At 37.2% G+C, this 19,822-nt stretch overlaps 1 protein-coding gene across 12 annotated transcripts in view; it reads right to left on the reverse strand.

Annotated features, from left to right (window-relative positions):
• mef2aa (myocyte enhancer factor 2aa) overlaps positions 1 to 19,448 on the reverse strand; it is a 93,798-nt gene extending 74,350 nt beyond the window's left edge. For 6 of the 12 annotated variants that reach the window (XM_059506423.1, XM_059506422.1, XM_059506427.1 and 3 more), the window contains exons 1-2: positions 19,157 to 19,447; positions 11,990 to 12,132 (exon numbers count right to left, since the gene is read on the reverse strand). The gene's annotated coding sequence lies outside the window, so the exon portion shown is untranslated. Of the gene's footprint in view, positions 1 to 11,989; positions 12,133 to 15,650; positions 15,832 to 19,156 lie in introns of those variants that run through there. The other 6 variants (XM_059506419.1, XM_059506420.1, XM_059506416.1 and 3 more) reach the window with 4 other exon arrangements.
• Positions 19,449 to 19,822: the final 374 nt, after the last annotated feature.

The raw sequence follows: 19,822 nt of genomic DNA on the forward strand, positions 1-19,822 counted from the left end.
TGAGTTGTTTGAAACAAACCTCATGTTGATAGAGTGAAACACATTTGGCCAGTTTTTAATCAACCAAAACATGTTCACTAAACTTATCCAGTTCAAGTTACAGGGGTGTGAATAAGTTGTTTTGATTGGACATTACTATTTCACATAGATTCTTCCTTATTCAATCGTGTTGTCGAGTTTGCAAAGATTCAAAATCTTTCATTAATGTTAATAAAAAACTATTTGGTTGTGTGGAACCACTGTCCATAATTGAATTAAGTTAGTTTAAAGGATCTCTTTTATCTTTTTTTGATTTAAGAGATAGATAGATGTTCCTATAGTGTTTGTTTGATGAGCAGCTCTGATACTGCTGAGCAGCCAGTCATTGGATGGTTAATCTCTGCTAATAACGGCATACTTCATTCAACAAATCTCCTCTGAACCCACTATACTCCCTGTCAGGATCAATGCCAGACGAGACAATTACTTCATTTATAGTCTATAAAAAGCTATATATATATATACATAAATAAAATAATAAAATAATAAATTAATAGAACATTTACTGTGACCCAATATATGACAAGCAGTTTGGAGAGTGGATGGATAAAGGAAAAAAAAATTACATTTATCAACCTCAATTAATTTTTATATGCAAGCTGGAAAAGTGGTTCACATTTTCAGGCTGGAATACACTACACGACTTCAAGACAAAATCTGAACAGATTATAAAACACTAGGCATCATACACTACTGACTTTCTAAATAGTCACAGAAGAAAAACAGGACATCATACAAGAACAGACTTTAAAGTCGCTCCAATCACAACAAACTCACAAAGACACTATGAAAACAATATGTCTTCTAAAACTGGCTCAAAATGTGAAATGTTTGCTATCCTCTGACTGGACAGATTCATAGTCTGAAGCTAAAAAATAAAGTCTGTGACCATCATAAACCAAGTGATTTCCTACTAAATCGGTCAACTCAGATTCTGCAGAATGGCTCTGACTTTCGGCAACCAGTGTCAACTTCTCCAGACTGTAAATCAGGGCGAATATCTGGGTAAAAACATCACATTTTTCAACCAATATTGCAAAATTCTAATAAAAATACACTAGAAACCATGCTATTTTCCACAAAAAGAATGTATATTACTTCAAATTCTAAAAGCAATACAAACAAGCTACATTCACAGTGAAAGAATGCAGAGCGTTTAAAACGAGACAATCAATCAAGGATTTTAGCAAGGTCGAGAGCTGGGAGTGGGGCGGACTACACAAGGTGACTTTGACTAAGAAGATGCCTTGGGGGCCATGCTGAAAAAGCCATGGAGAAAACTTCAATATGGCTCTTGTTCCCACTGTGTCCCCTCCTTGATCATACATTATATCATTTTCTTTTAGCTCTCGCTAAATGTTCCACAGAAAAAAATGACAAAGACATCTGTAAGTGTAGAAAGTCAGAAGCAGAAAAGAGCAACAAGAAATAGTGCAACTAGCCTCACTTAAAACTACCCTTTGATTGCACAGTCGTTAGGTGTGAGGTGCTACTGTGAAGTTCACTCTTCAGCACATGGTAAATGTCATGACTGATTTAAAGCAGGCACTCGTTGTGCACTGTCTGTGTGTGTGTGTGTGAGAGAGAGAGAATATGACAAGCAATAAGAAAAGGACAAAAGAGGGAAAAAAAAACTTGTAATGAAACAAGAGAAGTATCACTATTCTCTTCACCACCGCCCACCCCCCTACCCTCTGGTCGTGTGCGGTAGCAGCGTTGTAACATAATTACTGCTGGGACACTCATATTCCCAGTGATCCATTTGCGTCAGTCAGGTTTCCAAGCCGAGCAGATGAATGGATTCTCAGTTTCTCAAGGATAAAGCGATGACCCTCTCCGAATATTTCGATCCATTTCATTTGGGGAGACCACTGTGCTGGGTAGGTGAACGTTTGCTCATGTTAATTGTGATTGGGATCTGGGTTTTTGGAGTTTATAATAAAAGTGATGGAACTCCATGCCATCAGTTTAGTGCAGAAGTCTTTAAAAGGGTATCAACTAAACAACTGAATATTTGAAACACACTGTGTTCAACATTTATATCTGCCAATTTCCAGCTAAAATGAGACGAGAGATTTTAGCATGATCTACAGTAAAGACAACAAAATAGCAGAGACACATTTAGCTTCCATTATGTGACATTTTCAAATTAAAAGAATTTCAGTGGGAAATTATCTTTTTTTATCATTCTCTTTTCATAATATTCTGTTTTGTTTTTTCACCCAAGTGACCTTAGTCACATCAGCAGAAAAGAAAAGTAATTTCAAAAGTGAAGCAAGTTATTACATTTCGATTAAAAAATAAATAAATAAAAATTATATATATATATATGTGTGTGTGTGTGAAAACACAATAATTTCTTTACAGTAATATGCTTTGAAGAATCACTGAGATTGGACATTTATTAAAATAGTATGTACTATTTTAAGCAAACGTTGGTGGAAATGGACAATCAATTCTGGAAAGCCCACATTTTATGATACAATCAATTTCTGATGCATATAATTAAGTCATGCTCTTATTTTTTTCCTCAGTAAACATTATTTTACTCCAAAATGTGTCACATCACAGGAGTAAAATCAGTTACGAATAAAAAATTTTCTTTAAGTGGGTAACTTAAAGCTTACCAACAATAATATCAGGGTCTTTGATTGATGTGTGATCGACTTTGACATTGTATCCACACCAACTCACTAAACATCTCCATCACAAGAGAAATCAAAAAGAAAGAACTGCGAGCTTGTCTTGAAAATTATTTCATCACCAAAATCCATTATGACAGTATGTCAGTATGCCGACAGAATGTCCTGACACAAAAGTCAGCATAGGATTTTTCTTACTCCCCACTTTGTCGAGTCTCTCAAGATTATGCATTATTAAAATTTATTTCAATGTGCTCTTTAACTATACTTATTCTTTTGTAAAAGGTCACAGAGTGTAAAATTACAACAGGAGTTCACAGGTCAAACTTTGGCACTAAAACTTTCAGTCTTTTAAGTTTTATTTGTTTTTTTTATTAACTGTCGATAAATGAAACTTATGCTTACTGTGATTCATTTCAATTGCATGAATTTTTCAAAGATTTATTCTGACTTTCCTCTTGTTCTCTCACACACTAACAGCTTGATACACACACACACACACACACAAAGTCGGTGTGATCTCTAGATGTTTGCATGAAAGCATTCTTCTGGACTTGTTGTATGAAGTGATGGCATGTGTTCCTGGCTCTCTTTGCATGACTGTCTATCATCACAGAGAGAAAGAGAGTCATCACCAGAGATAACTAATCCCCCACTGATGCACAAAGTGTCTGCCCACCCTCAGAACTACCCCCCATTTTGCCCAGAGCCAACCTGTGAGCAGTGTTAACTGGCATGGCGGTCTTTTGATGTTGCGCAGATCTCAGCTCAGAAATTATAAACAGTGGAGATGAATTGAGATTTTCTCCTCAGGGAACAGTGGCGCGTGAGTATTAAAGATGCTGTGCATTAATGGATAAAACCTCGTCTGCACAGACAAATCACTCACAATACTGTGACTGCTTTCCAAAATCTAGTGAGCTGCCTACTTAGAGTACAGAAGTGCTTTACAGGAAATGGATTTAAAGATGCCACTTTTACCACAAATCATCTAACAATTTAAACATGTAGCTTCATTGTTACTCCCGTCTTTTTTTTTTTCATAGAATGTCTTTTTTTATCTGCTACGCTGTCTGTGTTTGTCTGTTGAGAGATTATTGTGCATCAATCAATCAATCAATCAATCAATATATATATATATATATATATATATATATATATACACATGTATGTATATGTATATGTATATATATATATATATATATATATATATTTATATATGTATATATATATATATTGATTGATGCACAATAATCTCTCAACAGACAAACACAGACAGCGTAGCAGATAAAAAAAAGACATTCTATGAAAAAAAAAACAAAGACGGGAGTAACAATGAAGCTACATGTAATTTGCTTGAAATCTAAAGCAAAAGGATGTTCAGGATAAAAATGCTTCCCCTTGTGTGATTTTTCAAAATGACATGATGGCAACCCAGCCCATAAGCTGCATCTCTCTGGGGCCCCTGAAGAAAAAATGCAATTGCAGAGTACCCTACAATTTCAAGAGAATGTCAAAAAAAAAAAAAAGTCAACTACAAGTCAAACTATTCTTTTAATTTCACTATGGGATGAAATGTTAGAATCCACTTGGTGTCATTCAGCTGTTATTCAACAGAATCTGCTGTTAAGTTTTGCAGAAGGTTAAAACCACTGACTCTTTGTTTTGCAGAACAAGACTGCCTGATGAGAAATGCTTTGAGACGAAATGAGAGAAAAGAATGGTCGCTGTGGCATACATGCTCTGGAGAGGCTGCTGTGATGATTTTTACTTCCTCCATTCAGCGCAACACAATTTTAAAATATAGATCTGCTCCTATATAAACGTCTGCTTGCAGCTGTGCTGGTGTTTATGCAATGTACTGTACAATGGGGGCACTTCTTTAGAAAATGCTTCTCTTTAACTAATGGACTCTAAATGCAGTCTCTCTTAACTCCACACAATGAAATAATGTTTGAAGTGCCCAGATATGTGTTGTCTGTGTATGTTTGCTTTTCGGTTAGCAGGAATTCTTCGGTGTGTGTAGCATAACAAACAATACTTTTTTTTTAGATAAGGCAAATCTTTCAGTTATATGCAGAGAAACAAAGTGCAAACATTGGTTTAGGAACACGATACGGTTATTTGTGAGAGCGACTGATAAACTAATTCATCACTGAATCTGACGGGATTAGCAGGCTGCTGACAACATGTGCCACCTGATGTCCAGGCGCTCCAGTGAAAGAGATGTGGCATAGGGGTTGATGGAAAATGCTGGTTCGATCCTGACCACCTGCTTTAAGACGGAGAGGAAAATCTAAAAATAAAATACAAAGACAAAAGGGTCTAGTTTGACACTGTGCCAGTGAGAGTGAAGCCCTGCTGTTTGCCTTCCCAGGAATCTTTTCAGCCCAACTGTTCCCTGAGAGCCTGTGGCCTGACTGGGTGGTTAGTGACGGCCTAGCTCTCTTCCCATGTGTGCTCTGAAGCAGGCTAGCAGCTAAGCCACTGAAAGACAGCCGATCGTCGAAGGGGGGGAGGGGGCGGCCGAGTGAGAGATAAGACCCCGGGTGTAAGACATTCTGGCCAAGTATGGCCACAGAGCAGCTGAGATACCAAGCCCCGAGTTATATTTCACCTGGATCAGCAGAGAGAGCGAAAAAGCTGGCAACAAGCAGAACTTTACGCACTTACGCGTGTAGTACAACCAAAGAGTTTGAGAACACAGTGATGTAACATAGTACACTTGGCGAAATCAATCACCATAGAGTGCAACCTCAATTTTCTCACTAAAATACTGGTTTTTATTTAGATTTATATATAACCAATTATAATACTTAACAGTTACCATATTTGAAGATTGACCCATATTAAATGTACTTGTAAAACACTTCAGCGAAACAAAGTAACATGTGCATCTTATTGTCCTGGGTACTTTGCTGTGTTTTAACTGCTCAGACTTTTACTGAGGGAGTGGCGTCATGTTTTCCCTCACTGTAAAGTGCCAGCACCAGAGGGAGGGTGATGTCATGCCTGTAAAACTGATACCTCCCTGTCCTGGCTTCCACTTCTTTCTCCTTACATGGCAGAGGTCAACTACTTCATATCGGCCTTTCAGCCCGTACCAATCTCGCCATGCTTCCTCTGCGATATCAGGGTATCGGAATGGCAAGCTGAGTGATAAATAGATGGACACTGCTGACCTGTGAGAGTTAATCTCATCAATGTGCAAAATCAATGAAAGGGGGAACCTAATAAAACATATACACACTACAGAGATTTACTATGGTTAACTATTCACAATATTCGGTTACGGCTCAGAACAGGATACAAGACTATGGAGAGAAAATCTCAACGACAGCCAAAGCACCTGAAGCCAGCAGATACTGTTCTCAGTCAAATTATGTCATACTGGTTTTAAATCATTAGGTTCTGCAATGAAATTGCTGAAATCGACTGAATGGACAGAAAACAGGCTGATGTTTCTCTGAAGCTTAAGATTGTTTCCATCCGGCAACAGAATAGAACTAAAGATGGAAGAGGGCCCGTATAGTCAAATTCTTCAGCTGAACACCAGTAAAATAAAAGACCCCATTGAACAGCGTCGTGTTGAATATAGATCTAAGAGCACAGGCAATTTCCCTCTCAGCACAGTTAAGACAAAGAGCTCCATTTACATCTAGGATGTAGCTTTTTACATGAACATCCTGCTATCAGTGTGCTGCAGACAGTGGAAAGATGGAAAATATTCCAGGAGGCCTTGACAAATCACTGTGGTCATATATTACTGGAATTATGTCTTCACAGATTCAGGGGATTAGGGTAATTTAAAACTACCTCACAGTTAGATGTGACAGCGTGCCAGAAGTATATCGGCAGGGTTCACAGCCAGATCGGACATGTGTTTAGGGTTAGAGAGGAATCGCGCTGTACAAAAGACAGTAATTTAACATTTTATATTCTGAACATATCTGCCTGTCATTACAATGATATAATGGCCTCCTCTCCAGCATGGGTTTTTCTTTCTTCTTGCAGTGGCTCGTGATCAGAATAACTCACTGCTAAAACTTCAATCCAAAGAAGGAAAGTCAATAATTATATGTCCACTAATAACAATTTACAGTATAGCTCTCTGATTGTCATGTATCACATGTTCATATCCTTTTGCAACCACAAACTCACCAAATCTCTCCAACAACTGGGAAAAACACGGATGAGGGCCCCTTTTCTTCCTGTTTGTGGAGCACAGCTGCATTATTTCCTACTGTGCCACAGGTTCTGACATGACATGACCGCAACAATTTCATTCATGATTAACTGATACAGTGTGACAAAACAAAATTTTTTTTGGAATGATCTTTTTCATCAGTAATTAATTATAGTTTTATTTCCTTCAAGACTGGATGCGTTACTCTATCTAGCATTAAGGTTTTATTATTTTCAGGTTAGTCAAGTGAGTTTAAAAAGAGAACTATGCTTCAGGCAAGAAGGAAAAGTCTTGTTAAACAAAAACAAAAGACACACCCAGGACAAGTAGATGGTTTTGCTATTATAATTGACATGCCAAACATGCTTTCAGCTCATTGTGACATAGGGCTGGGCAATTTATTACATTTTCACAATTTATTCACAACGCTTTTGCTGCCACTATAAAACGAAACAACCTTTTGAACATCGTGATGAGTTTAATGCACTTTTTTTCCTAGCCTCTGATGTCAACTGCATTTGATTTGGCAAATTAATTTAATTTCTGTGAATCAAACTGTACATTTCAATTAACTTATTCAAATGTATGCTTTATGTAGTATTAGTCAATCAAAGAATTAATCCGTTGTCTCTGTGACTTTTTTAAGTAATAAATAAATAAATAATAAATATGAAGACATTTAATGTTAATTATTATGCATTGTGTTATATCATTGCATATAAACAAAAATTATTAGCATATTCTTATTTTACATTTTTTTCAAATTTAGTTCAAATTCTGAAAAATATGCCTTGTTTATTTTTATGACGTTATTTGCATTAAACTTTTCAAGTTTGCTACAGTGGTTTTTCTAGTTATTTCACCCAGCACCAGTGTTTGATTTAAACTGCAATTTGTGAATATCTGAGGGATCACTCAGAGAAATGAATACATCTCACTTGTGTGACTGCAATACAAACATTATATAGTACTATGCTTTACTACACCGTGATTTTGCCATCACTAATTGTGAAGGAAGTCTAACTAGTAGAAATAAAATAGTGGTATTGTATCTTTTTAGAAGAAGTGCTTGTCACTCTGGCATTACAACTCTGTCATAAGTGACAGATGATGTGCCATTATGCGATAACAATTCCTTAAAACTACAAACACGGTGATGATAAAAAACAATAATGTGGCATGAAAACAACATCACATTCAAAACCCACCCACTATGATATAAGAGAAAAACAACAAGCCAGAAGGGATGCCGGCTCAAAACAATATAAGCACAACATTACTGTATGGTTCTATTGAGACACGTTTCTCTTAGGTGTGTCCACGATAGCATTTAATGCTGATATCCTGAGCACGCGGAGCAGCGCACGGCTGCAGTTTGAAGCACATATGAGTGCCCACAGAGCAGAGGTAATGAGAGACAGTGGGGGGGGGGGGGGGGGTCGGCGGAACACAGGTGCAGTCTGCATCACTCCTCCGAACCATCAGCCGTGCCTGTCTCAACCACGCATCCACACAAGCCCACCTCAAAGCCACACTCAGTGACATCACGTGACAAAGAGAGAGCTGTGAGAGAGAACTTTCACAAGCTTTTAAAAGTTATTCTTTCACATATGCTCTGTCTCACACTCAAAAAGTAATTCAAAGCTGCTAAATAAAGAAAAATTTCTTTATTTTTGTGAATACCATGATATATTTTTTTCAGCATTCTTTTTCTTCAGGATTCTTTCTTGAAACTTCAAAAGAACAGCATTTATTTTAAATAGAAATATTTAGTAAAATGATACTTATTTACAGTCATTTTTTATCAGTTTACTATAAAACTGATATTTCTATAAAGCAAAAATAAATAAACAGAGGACAAATTATTTGCTGGGTCCCAAAAGGAAAAAGAGCATAATAAGAGCATAATAAAGAATAAACATTTCTTAAGTTTTTTGTGAAAATCATTATCTTTTTTTTCAGCAGTCTTTGATATTTCTTTAGGATTCTTTGTTGAAAGATCAAAACAACAACATTTATTTGAAATAGAAATATTTTGTAAAACTGATACATCTTGACTGTCATTTTTGATCAGTTTACTATAAAACCTAAATAAATAAATATGTCCCCGACAGAGGACAAAAATGATTTGCTGGGTCCCAGAAGGATAAGGAGACACTCTGATGACAACAGATAATAAAAGACATAATCCTGATCACAGTGGCATTTCAAGATAAACCGGCACTCATAGGAGTTCATAATGAAGCTTGTGTCAAGGCTAATCGTTGACCCGCAAAATGAGATAATCTACGGTAAGTTACCCTCTATGGACTAGACGGATTAGTGTTCAGCACTTGAAGGTTTTTGTTTTGTTTTGCTCTGGTGTTGAGTAACATGGGACTCCTCCCTAAGCTGCCCTCTTAACCCTGAGAGGGCAGTGTGGTGGCAGGGTGAGGAGGCAGAGAGGAAGAGGATCAGTAGGGAAAGAGGATTAGCAGCTTTGGGCTGCTGCTCTGGCTCCAGCCTCACACCCGTGATGCTGAGGACCCAGCCACGGCCTAGAGGGACTAGAGCGACCAGGTCGTCAACCATGACTTTATCTTTAGAATAGGCGAAAGAGACCGGAAAGAGGCTTCTCTGCACTGCCCAGCAGGACATGTGAAGAGTAGACCGTATGGGTGGCTTACCACCAGGGGTCACAACCAAGGACAGGGCAGGTCAAGGCTAGCAGTCTCTTTAGACAATGCAGGAATAGTTTTCAAATTGTGAGGCACTAAAGAGATAGATAATTTGCAGCAGAGCAGATCATATCTGCTATTAAACATTAAATGCTATTAAATTGTCTCTATGCATGGAAAAAAATTATTGGTCGGTCAATGCCAGTTCAAAATTACAGACTGAACCTAACAATACAATGTTTCCAAGTAGCTCTGAAATGCTTACGATATTAAAAATGATCATTATATTGTTTAAATAGAAATTTGATACAGTGTGGCTATGGCACTCTGTGACTACGGAGTCTCCATTAAACTTCTGATGGTCATTAATGTTTAATAGTCTTTAATGAATGTCAGAAGTTAAATGGAGGTTATTGACATACTGAATAAACATATTTGAAACTACAAAGATGGAAGTTTTTGTTTACAATTGTTTTGGTTGGGTCACACTGACAACTTATCCCAGCATTCTCGACTAAATTTGGTTCTTGATGATCCAGACAGACCCAACGGCTTTTCTAGGTAGTGACAAATAGAGAAACATGAATACATTCAACTGACGTGTGTCTAGCCAGATAATTCTCAGTTGTAAGTCCCTCTCACATGCTCTTATTTAATTATAATTTTGTGCATGCTTTTTTTTTGCCCCAGCCGTTCTGCAACACTGGCTATGCACTTTAAATACGATTTAACCAATATTAACTCTGAAATCTTATCCTCATGTCAAAAAGTGAGCTGTATTTTCATGTGGTGAGTAGGCCTCTGCCAACTTGGATGCTAATCCCCGGGCCAATGGTTTGGAAATCATCATCGCTACGTATTAAGAAGCTGCCTAATAAAGCTAAAACTGAGGAGCCTAAGAACCTGATAGATGGTTTTATTTGGCAAGTGCAGTGGAAACCTATTTACGGCTTGCAACAGACGCAGTTGTGTGTGCATGCGAGGTAAATGAGGAGCTAATATTTTGATACGCGTCTTAAATTATGGCTTTTCTGTTTGCCTAACATGTTCCCCATATCCTTTAGTAACTCATTTAGAATCGAAAGTGTGGCAATGTGGTGTGGTGGTGGGACAGGAGGCAGCCAGAGGTTTCTGGTTTTGGAGCTGCTACTTATGGGGTGACCCCGCTGGGACATCGTACATTCCGCTGGGTTAGAGAGCCGATCCAAAAACCACAGATAATAGAGAGGGAAGTCAGCGCAGAATAAAATCAACTGAATATATGCATGTGGATGCATATTCATAACTCTGCCCTTTATGGTGATAAAAGCGGCCCATTTATATGCCTTTTATCGAATAAAAAAAAATCCTCCGAGATGTTCCCAGAGGAGGGAAAAAGGTCTGTATTGCCCACACAAGCAAACTATGGCTTAAACATTATCTGCTGGGCTCAAGATTCTGCATCCTGCCTCCAGGTCTCATGGGAGAATGCTGGAATCTCCAGCTCAATGATAGGGTTCCAATAAACAATGAATCATGCTGCTCTGAGCAAGCGTGAAAGAGAGCCGTTGCTCAAAAAGAAAACCGAGCGTGATTTAATGGACGTGGTGCAAAAGTACGGCACATTCCATAGAGCTGATCTGAAAAAATATTTAGAACTGAACTGCTAAAGTGTCTTCACACTCTGGGAAAAAGAATAGGCCTGCGACAAGAGCATTCAAACAAGTAATGAGCATGACGCGTCAAATACAGAGTCATTGACATCCCCTGAAAACGGCCTGTTTCCAGTAAGGATTGCACAAATGTGTCATTAAATGTCTTATTAAATGGTTTTGTTGTTACTTGTTTTGGTTTATATTGCAATGACAGCAAACTAACATTTCAAACATTTCATGTAAGCTCAGTTAACTAACAGATAATTGATGCAGACGAAACATGCAGATTTTACTCAATCTGAGTCTCTAAATAATAGATTGCATCACATTATCAACAGTGAAAAATAATAAATGATTAAACCTTGTTTCTAAAAAACTTACAGACTAACAAAATTACATACCAGTACTCTTGGTTTTTTTTTTTTTTTTTTTTCAGAGGTCCAGCCTCTGCTTGTTAAATAACATTAGTGGCTAACTTTGAGACTGAACAATGCCAGTTGCAGCTGACTCAAATAAGACAGTTAAGAACAGGGTGTTTCACTTTAAATTCAGCTAACGTGAAATTAAACATCAAATTAAACACTATAGCTTCTTCATGGCAAGTGTAACTCCTATTTGGAAAAAGACAAACTACTTGTTTTCAACAGAATTTCAGCATATAAATCATATTGTGCATGTAGAGTACTGCAGGCACTCAACATTAGACGTCAAATGACCATATGGCAATGTATCAAGTTTACTTCATTAGATTTAATACAAAAAATTGAGCCTCTGCGTAATTAAAGCAGATGCAGCATTGTTTGACAGGAAGAGAAGAAGAGCTGGGCTTACCCTAACAAACGAAGCAGCGCAATCCTCAGTCCTGGACCCAAAATATCCAGCTCAGGTCTTATTTACGTTCTTTCTTCCTTCACTTTCAATGCTTCTCTCTACTTCAAGCTTCCTGGTGCTTTCTCCTCCTCGGGTAAAATGCCCTGTTTGAGGGGGAAGGGAAGAGAGGAAAAGTGTTTCGCTCAGTGATTCAGAATCATGGTGTAAACGCCAGCCTTCTCTTTCTGACAACCAGCGTTAATTGCAGATCAGACTCGCCCACACACTCCAGACTCTCTCTATTCACTCTCTCCTGGAAGGAGCTGAGAGCAGGCTGTTAGATTGGAGTGCTATGAACAGCACAGTGGGAGATGCTCTAACCCCCACCCTGCCCAACACCAATCACCACCTCTGGAGCTCGACTTCACCATGGCTGACATTATTTCACAAGAACGGCACATGCATGGAGAGACGCCCATGGGACGACGCACACTGACAGTGCGTCTGAGTCCATCGTATAGCATACGTTATGAAACTGTTGCATTATACCTGATGAAGTGTAAACTACAGTCCTCAAGCCTATGGGAGAAATATTAAGAAGTGGCCCTTTTATAGCCAAAGTGAACTCAGAGCTCAAGATGGAAGATGCAAGAAGTTAGGTCTATTAGAATGACTATTAAGGTGGCAGTATCTAGTAATACAGAAACTATATGTGAACAAAAGAAGCTTTATTAACAGAGCACAGCACGACACCAATTTCAAGTATGATGTGGTGCTTTATCGGATTTGAAGAAGGGCATGTTGGGTGAACAGCATTCAGAAAATTAAAAGAATTCCTTCGCTGACTAATTCATCGTCGAGTGTGTAAACAGAAAGCTATTGAGTTTCCGTGTGATGTTTTCAGTGCTGACTTTGCACCCCGTGTTAGTTTGGGCTTATTAAACTATAATGAAGTCGCACAGAAAGCCAGATGGAAAAAGTGTGATGACATTATGCACTTGACTAGGATATTAATTCTTTACAGTGTACCTCAGATGAAAACGAGGGCAGGAAAACAAATTTAATTCAAACATATTTTAATGTTGTTTGCAACAAAATAACTTCAGTGTGTGTTGAACCAAATGGTTCATGAACCAATATTTCAGTCAGAGTGCACAGAGATCAAACAATCAAAAAGAACCAATTCTGACACTGAGGCTGATTAAAATACCTACACTGTTCTTCACAAATACACAGATAAAATTATATAAAACTTGGGTCCAACTTTTTAAAAATATCTTTAACAACTGCTTATGTTAAAAAAATACAATAAAAAAAGTTTGGTACAATGTTCTTAGTGTATTCATGTTGTACTGGAAAATACTTCTACTGCTACTGAGGTGAAATATGTGTTATATAAATTTGCTGTACTGTTAGGTTTAATGGTGAGTTCAAGAGTATAGGGTAGAATCAACAGTGTAATTATAGATTTGATAATTATAGTATAATTACACAAATTAATTACAGATGTAATTACACTTTTTTACAGTATACAAATGTACATAATTTAGTAACATACAATTTTTTATTACATATCTCTACGAAAACAAGCAAGAACTAAATAAGCAATCATGTTCAAGATTTTTTAATTTATTTTTTTGCACTTAATTTCCTATTATACCATCTCTATGTGCAGCTTGAAATATTGAACTAATCAATGAATCTATGGTGTGCTGAGCCCTGACTACTGGTTGTAAGCCTCTTAAAAGCCGAACAATCAGTGGGACAGAAAAACATTATTCCTGAGGTCATTTTCATCATGATGTACCGTGACCTGACTGTCTGCCTCGTGTGGCTCATAATTTCAATGCTTGTCAGACACAAGCAATGAGCAACCCTATGAACATAGCCCCATTTAGCCTTTGACATTCGGACAAGAGTTTGAGACATTGTGGCTTATTGTGGTTTTTATTAATTTGATATCTTTGTCTATTGAGAATTATTTTAATTGTTAATTATTTATGACTTATGTTAAGGTCAAAATGGCATGTCATCTTGTAATATTGTGTTTAAGGTGAGTCTAAGGCACTTTAGCGATAACTAAATGGCGGGCTATAAGGCCATTAACAGAGGCATGTGTAATCTTACAAGCACAAGTACTACACTCTCTGCCTCTGGATGATTAGGCTGTTCCTTCTCTGTGCATGTCAAAGTCAGCAGCTCTTACAGAAGGGGGGGGGGGGGGTTAAAATGAATGCTTGTTGTACATAAAGGTAAAGCATTTAAAGCACAAACTTTTTTATTTAACCTTCTTTTATAGTTTGTCTAAGTCCATAAGTTAAGTAAAAATACTAAAGCTAACGTTTTAAACAAGCATTTATTGAGGTGATGAGACAAATACCAAACAATAACTTCAATACAATCAGTTGTACATTTCATAAAGTTAAACAGTATTAGTCTAGGGTTTGATTTATTTTCTAATAACAGTGACCAATTGTTCGTTAATGGCCAAACTAAACATGAATGAAATTAAAATTAGATTTAATTCAATAACTTTAATGCAGTAATGACCTTGCATATGAGTCACAATCATGTACCGCACAATAGCTAGACCTCTCACTAGTTTGTAACAAGACCTTGTTACTTCAAGAATAACATTAAATCACAACTGAAATTAATATGCTATTATAAAATAATTGATCGCATCAATTTACACTTGTCTCAGTTTATACACTAACATACATTATAGAGACTCCAATAAACCCTGCGAAGCTTCACCTATGTGACACTTCGTGCTGTTACTGGTGTCAACTATCCTAAGCTCTGCAAGAGACCAGCACCATCTAGATTTCACAGAGAAAGCTATCTGCAATAACTTCCAAATTTCAAAATCATTCTCTTAGTTCGGCATGATAAAAGATCAATAACTTTCCTTAATATTCATGAAGTAGGCGGACGTGTCTTCAGAGATAATATATTTTAACCCTGTTGGCTGTGCGTGTTTGAATGTGTGTTAAAATGTAAAACATTTACTAATCCCCAATTATAATGTCCGAAGTACAGTAAATTAGTAGCTGTCTCTGCTCCTTTGGATGTTTTAAATAATTGTTCCGTCCAAAAACCAAGAATGCAATTCCTGCGACTTCTACCAGTCTTCGAAGACAAAATAAAGTATTATGTCACACGGGTCCTGAAGTTGATCTTGCCCTGTTTTGAAGTTCTGAACATCTGCAGGTGACCCTCTTCAACTATATTCAGAAGCGAAAGATTTACGGTTTGCAAAGTATGTCTAAACAAATTCTAACTTTACAGTAAATATCTGCTGGCTTTCCTGACTAATATCTGTCGCTTTCAATCGCCCCTCCATAAATATTTAACACCACCCGGAAAATAATGAGGCGAGACTAAGAGCGCAACATTTGCAAAGTGTCAAAGTGGAACCCAAAACCACGCACGAGCAACACTTCACAGAGAATTACGAGCACGAAAAACATTGTTGTCCTTTAGTCTGGAGCTCGCGACTCGGCACCAAACACATCCAAACGTGTTGCCGAACACTGAGACACACATATGACAAACATGTTTAGCTTCCCAAACGAACTGTAATGCGTTTAATTTGCGCTCATCCAGTCTCACTCCACGACTCCCTCCTCTCTCTCCAACTCCGCTGCCGTGTAACATTGTTTCTATTTTTGCGACTCACCTTTTTTTGCTTCGCGGTCCCCCTCGCTGTATATAGATACTGTGTATCAGTGACTCCCGTGGATACACTGTGACATAAATGTATTTTCAGTCACACTGACACAAGGCTTCTATTTTCGGGAGCTGAGCTGACAAACTCAGAAGAAGCAGCAGTCGCTCTTGTCACAACATAAGCTCCTCCCCCAATATGACGAACACTAGACGGAGTCAACCTCCTGCGGCAAGCCCATTTAACATATATTCTTTTAAACTAAATGGTGTCTATCGCCACATTACTGTTACTTGTTTTTTTAAGGTATGAAATAATGACTAGGTTCTTTTTCAATTTCACCAGTAACTATCCCTATTAACCATGCCAGATTACTGGAATCTATAGCTCTAATTGTGATTGTTTATTAGATAGTAGACCTACAGTACCTATTTTGAAGACACATTTTTAATCATAATTTATGCAATGACTCATCAAACAAATTACTTTATAGATTGGTTAGAATTCGTATTATATTACATATTAGTGTCTAATAGATAGGTACTAATTTATATTTAATTGCTACAAAGAAAACTGGAATATTAATAGGCCTAAAGCCCCATTCACACCAAAAATGATAACTATAAAGATATTAGCGTCCACACCAGCGGACAATATTGTCTCTTTAGTCTAAGCACACGCTCATCTGCCCCTTTAAATTATTGAGCTTGTTATTGAAAGGTTGGATTCTGATTGGGTGTCAATGTTTCTATCATTCATCAGCTGGAGAAAAAAAAAACGGTCTGAATGTGATTTCAACAATCTTGTTTCTCCGTGCCTTTATCGTTAAAGCTGTGCTCTAGACTCTGTTATTCTTTAATATTGAGAATGATTTTTAGAACTTTATCTTTATCGTTATCTTTATAGATATTAGTCCTTGGTGTGAGCAGGCCGTAACTATAGAATACAAGTAGGCTATTAAAATGAGTAGCCTACTTAACTACAAGTAGGTTACTAGCTCTAGTTCCTAAAGATGTCATTTTACTTAAAGTTTATGTGATTAGTCAAACAGACTACTTTATAGACTGATTTTAATCTTATAAGTAAAGTTTACATTTATAAGTAATTATCAGAATGCATATTAGAGTCTAATAAATAGGTAGGCTACTAATATCTATTTAACTTCTATAAAAAAAACGGAAATACTAGTAGGCTTAACTATTGGAGTAACTAAGACATAGGCAAATAGTCCAATAAAGTAGTTACAACTAAAACTGAAAAGGTTAGAAGTGCTATTAGAAGTGCACCGAAGTCAGTTTAATTGAAAAAAGTAAGCAGTTTAAGGATAGTGGCTAGTAGCCATAAAAAGGTCAAACTATTGGTCACTAATGGATTAAATCCTAGTTTTTACCTAGTAGGCTACAATTAAACAGATTATAATAGTCTTAAGAAATAATTGTTACTCCAGCTTGCCATAAAACACCGCCTCCTCGTCCTCCACCTCCTACTCTACTCGTGTCTCATCTTCTGTTTAAAAACAAACATTAAAAACTCAAGAACAGCGACTTAAACATAGTGAAAACAACACGAAAGTACTTCGATACTGTGTTTTTAACACAGGTAAAAAGCGTCAAACCAAGTGAGCGCGCGAAATGAAGTGAGAAAGGAAATGACTCCCTAACCGCCACACCATGACATCACCGTGTTTAACAGTTTCAGAAAGCGAGGAAACAACGCGAATAGACAACTATATGAGCATGTCATCGAATCGAGGAAGTGACAGGCCCTGTCGCGCAAAAAGTTAACAAAGACGTCACTGTTGAGTAAAATCATCCACAGCAACGATAACTGGCTGCCTGCTAAAAGCCCATTACGTCCAGAACAATTTTAATATTTATTAGGGTTGTTAGACTGGCGCTACCTTAGATACGTTTGACGTAAGTTCTATAAAACAACAGAAACAATAGGGTCATTGCTTTTGAAGTGACATGTTTCTCATCCAATCGAATCCATCAGCGGCCTGTCAGTGACCAATCAGAGAAAAGAGGTTGGCTGCGTTTTACGTTGCATGTGGCAGTGTCACGTGTAGTTGTAGGATCTGTGGAAGAGGTGTGGTACTGAACATGAGTTGTTTTTGCTGGGACTTAAAGGGAATTTGTATTACCACCGCTTTACCGCATGTGAAATGGGACACGCAGGAGATCAAATGAATTACCACGTTAAAACAATTCAAAATGGATAAACAGAGACCAGTAAATAAAACAAACAAGAATGAGGCCTTCATAAATTATTTACATTTATAAAATTAAGTTTGTTTTACTTTGAAACACTACATTAGTCCTAGTTTAATACTAAAATAAAGTGAGAGTGTCATAATTTTCATAACTTTCTAATCCACAGTACAGTTTAACTTGTGCAACAATACAGATAAATTCACCAGGTGATTACTAACACACACTGACCTCTATATCCAGTGTTTTAAGCACTTTCAAATTTGTATTTATTTTTTTTGCACTTTGATAATATTTATTTATATTTTAGAAGAATTGTAGAAATTTTAGATAAAGTAACCAATCTTTTCCTCACTGATACTTCTTTACAACGTCTAAAAATGTAAAAGTACTTAATTATTAAGTTTCTTAAGTCAAGAACCAGTGCCACATGAAATAAACTATAATAGAATATATGGCCATAGAATCCAGTGCAAACTCCCTGGAAAATGGCTATGGATATTGATGAAATCCCTTATTATGTGCCCTCTGTGACTTCACATTTTTTTCACATTCTATTTGAAGCCTTGTAAAGCTGGAGCTGTACATAAAAATAGTCCCATCAGGGCAAGGCACATACTCCGGATCCCCTGTGCAAACACCCACTGGCACCAGAACCTTAACAAACCACACTGAACACTCAGCCACCTGTGGTCTAGAGATTAGCTAGAAAAAAACACAATTTGTACTTAAATTTAGTGTTTAATCAGCTGTAACTGAAAATACTGTAGATAACAGCCAGTAAGCAGAGTGAAATGATCAGGAAATGTATATACTTTATATGTATATACAAGTTTAAGTTTACAGCAATTTAGAAAAAAAAGCTGAGCCCTTGAAGGAGATTTCTTTAAATAATATTATGAAATGTAATGCAGGTATAGCTGTACAACTGAAATATTTCCATATATATTCATATACGTCACTACTGAACCAAAATTAGATGATTCTTTTAAAAGATCCTACTAGAAAATTGGTTTCCTCTATGCAGAGTTTAAATTTGATTAAAGTAAAATGAAATGGTGCAATCCTGCAAAAAAAAAAAAAACTACAACTTCCAACGTTTCACTTTGATGATTTTAAGTGTAATTATGATGATGAAAACAGAACATATAAAGTAAACAAAAAAAATGTTTTTAATGATTATGTCCATCTTCATTCCATCATTCTATTACTTACCAATCACCAGCAGTCAGGTCATGTGTTAATATTTTGTATACAATGCATCTTCCCCACTGCCCCTCCCCATCTGTGAATGCCTGTATGTCTCACCTGTTTCTTGTGATGATCGATTACTTTCACAGAACCTGCTGCTAGGCCTTCCTCAGGTATCTTTCTCAGGTGTGCCACTCCTACTTTCTTAATTCCCCTGGTATTACTTGAATTTTATCTCTTGTTCTCTGTCTCTCTTTCTGTCTGCCTTCCTCTCTCACGTTCTCTCATTTGCTTTCTATCTCCCTTTTGTTCCTCAAAGCCAGACCAGCTGGCTTTGGACGGCTTTCTTCTTGCCCCTGTGAGGCCTGACTTCACACTCTCGTCCCTGGGTCTTTCTGCCGGAAGGGAGCTGGGCGACAGAAGTTTGAAGGGTAGGATCCCAGATGGACGCTGACATGCTGGGCATGCGTGTATGTGACAGGGCTTGGCTCAGGGGAGTGGTGGACCAGCCGCAGCTGTCACTCACCAATACTGAGGGTGTTAGAGGGTGTTTTGTGTTGTTATTATTATTAATAAAAGTGAAAAAAAATTCTGATCGGAGAACAACAATGCCTGACTTTTCACAAGAGATTCGTTCATTTTCTCATAATAAAGACTTGCCAGTGCCGGCACCAATGTTTCAAAGTGTCTTTTTTATTTATTTATTTATCTTTTAGCCAGTAGAAGTCATCTAAATAAGAACCATCAACATTTGAGCAACATTTCTATAGTTTATTGCAATAA

This window comes from Carassius carassius, chromosome 23, assembly GCF_963082965.1.
Source record: "Carassius carassius chromosome 23, fCarCar2.1, whole genome shotgun sequence".
Lineage (NCBI taxonomy): Eukaryota > Metazoa > Chordata > Actinopteri > Cypriniformes > Cyprinidae > Carassius > Carassius carassius.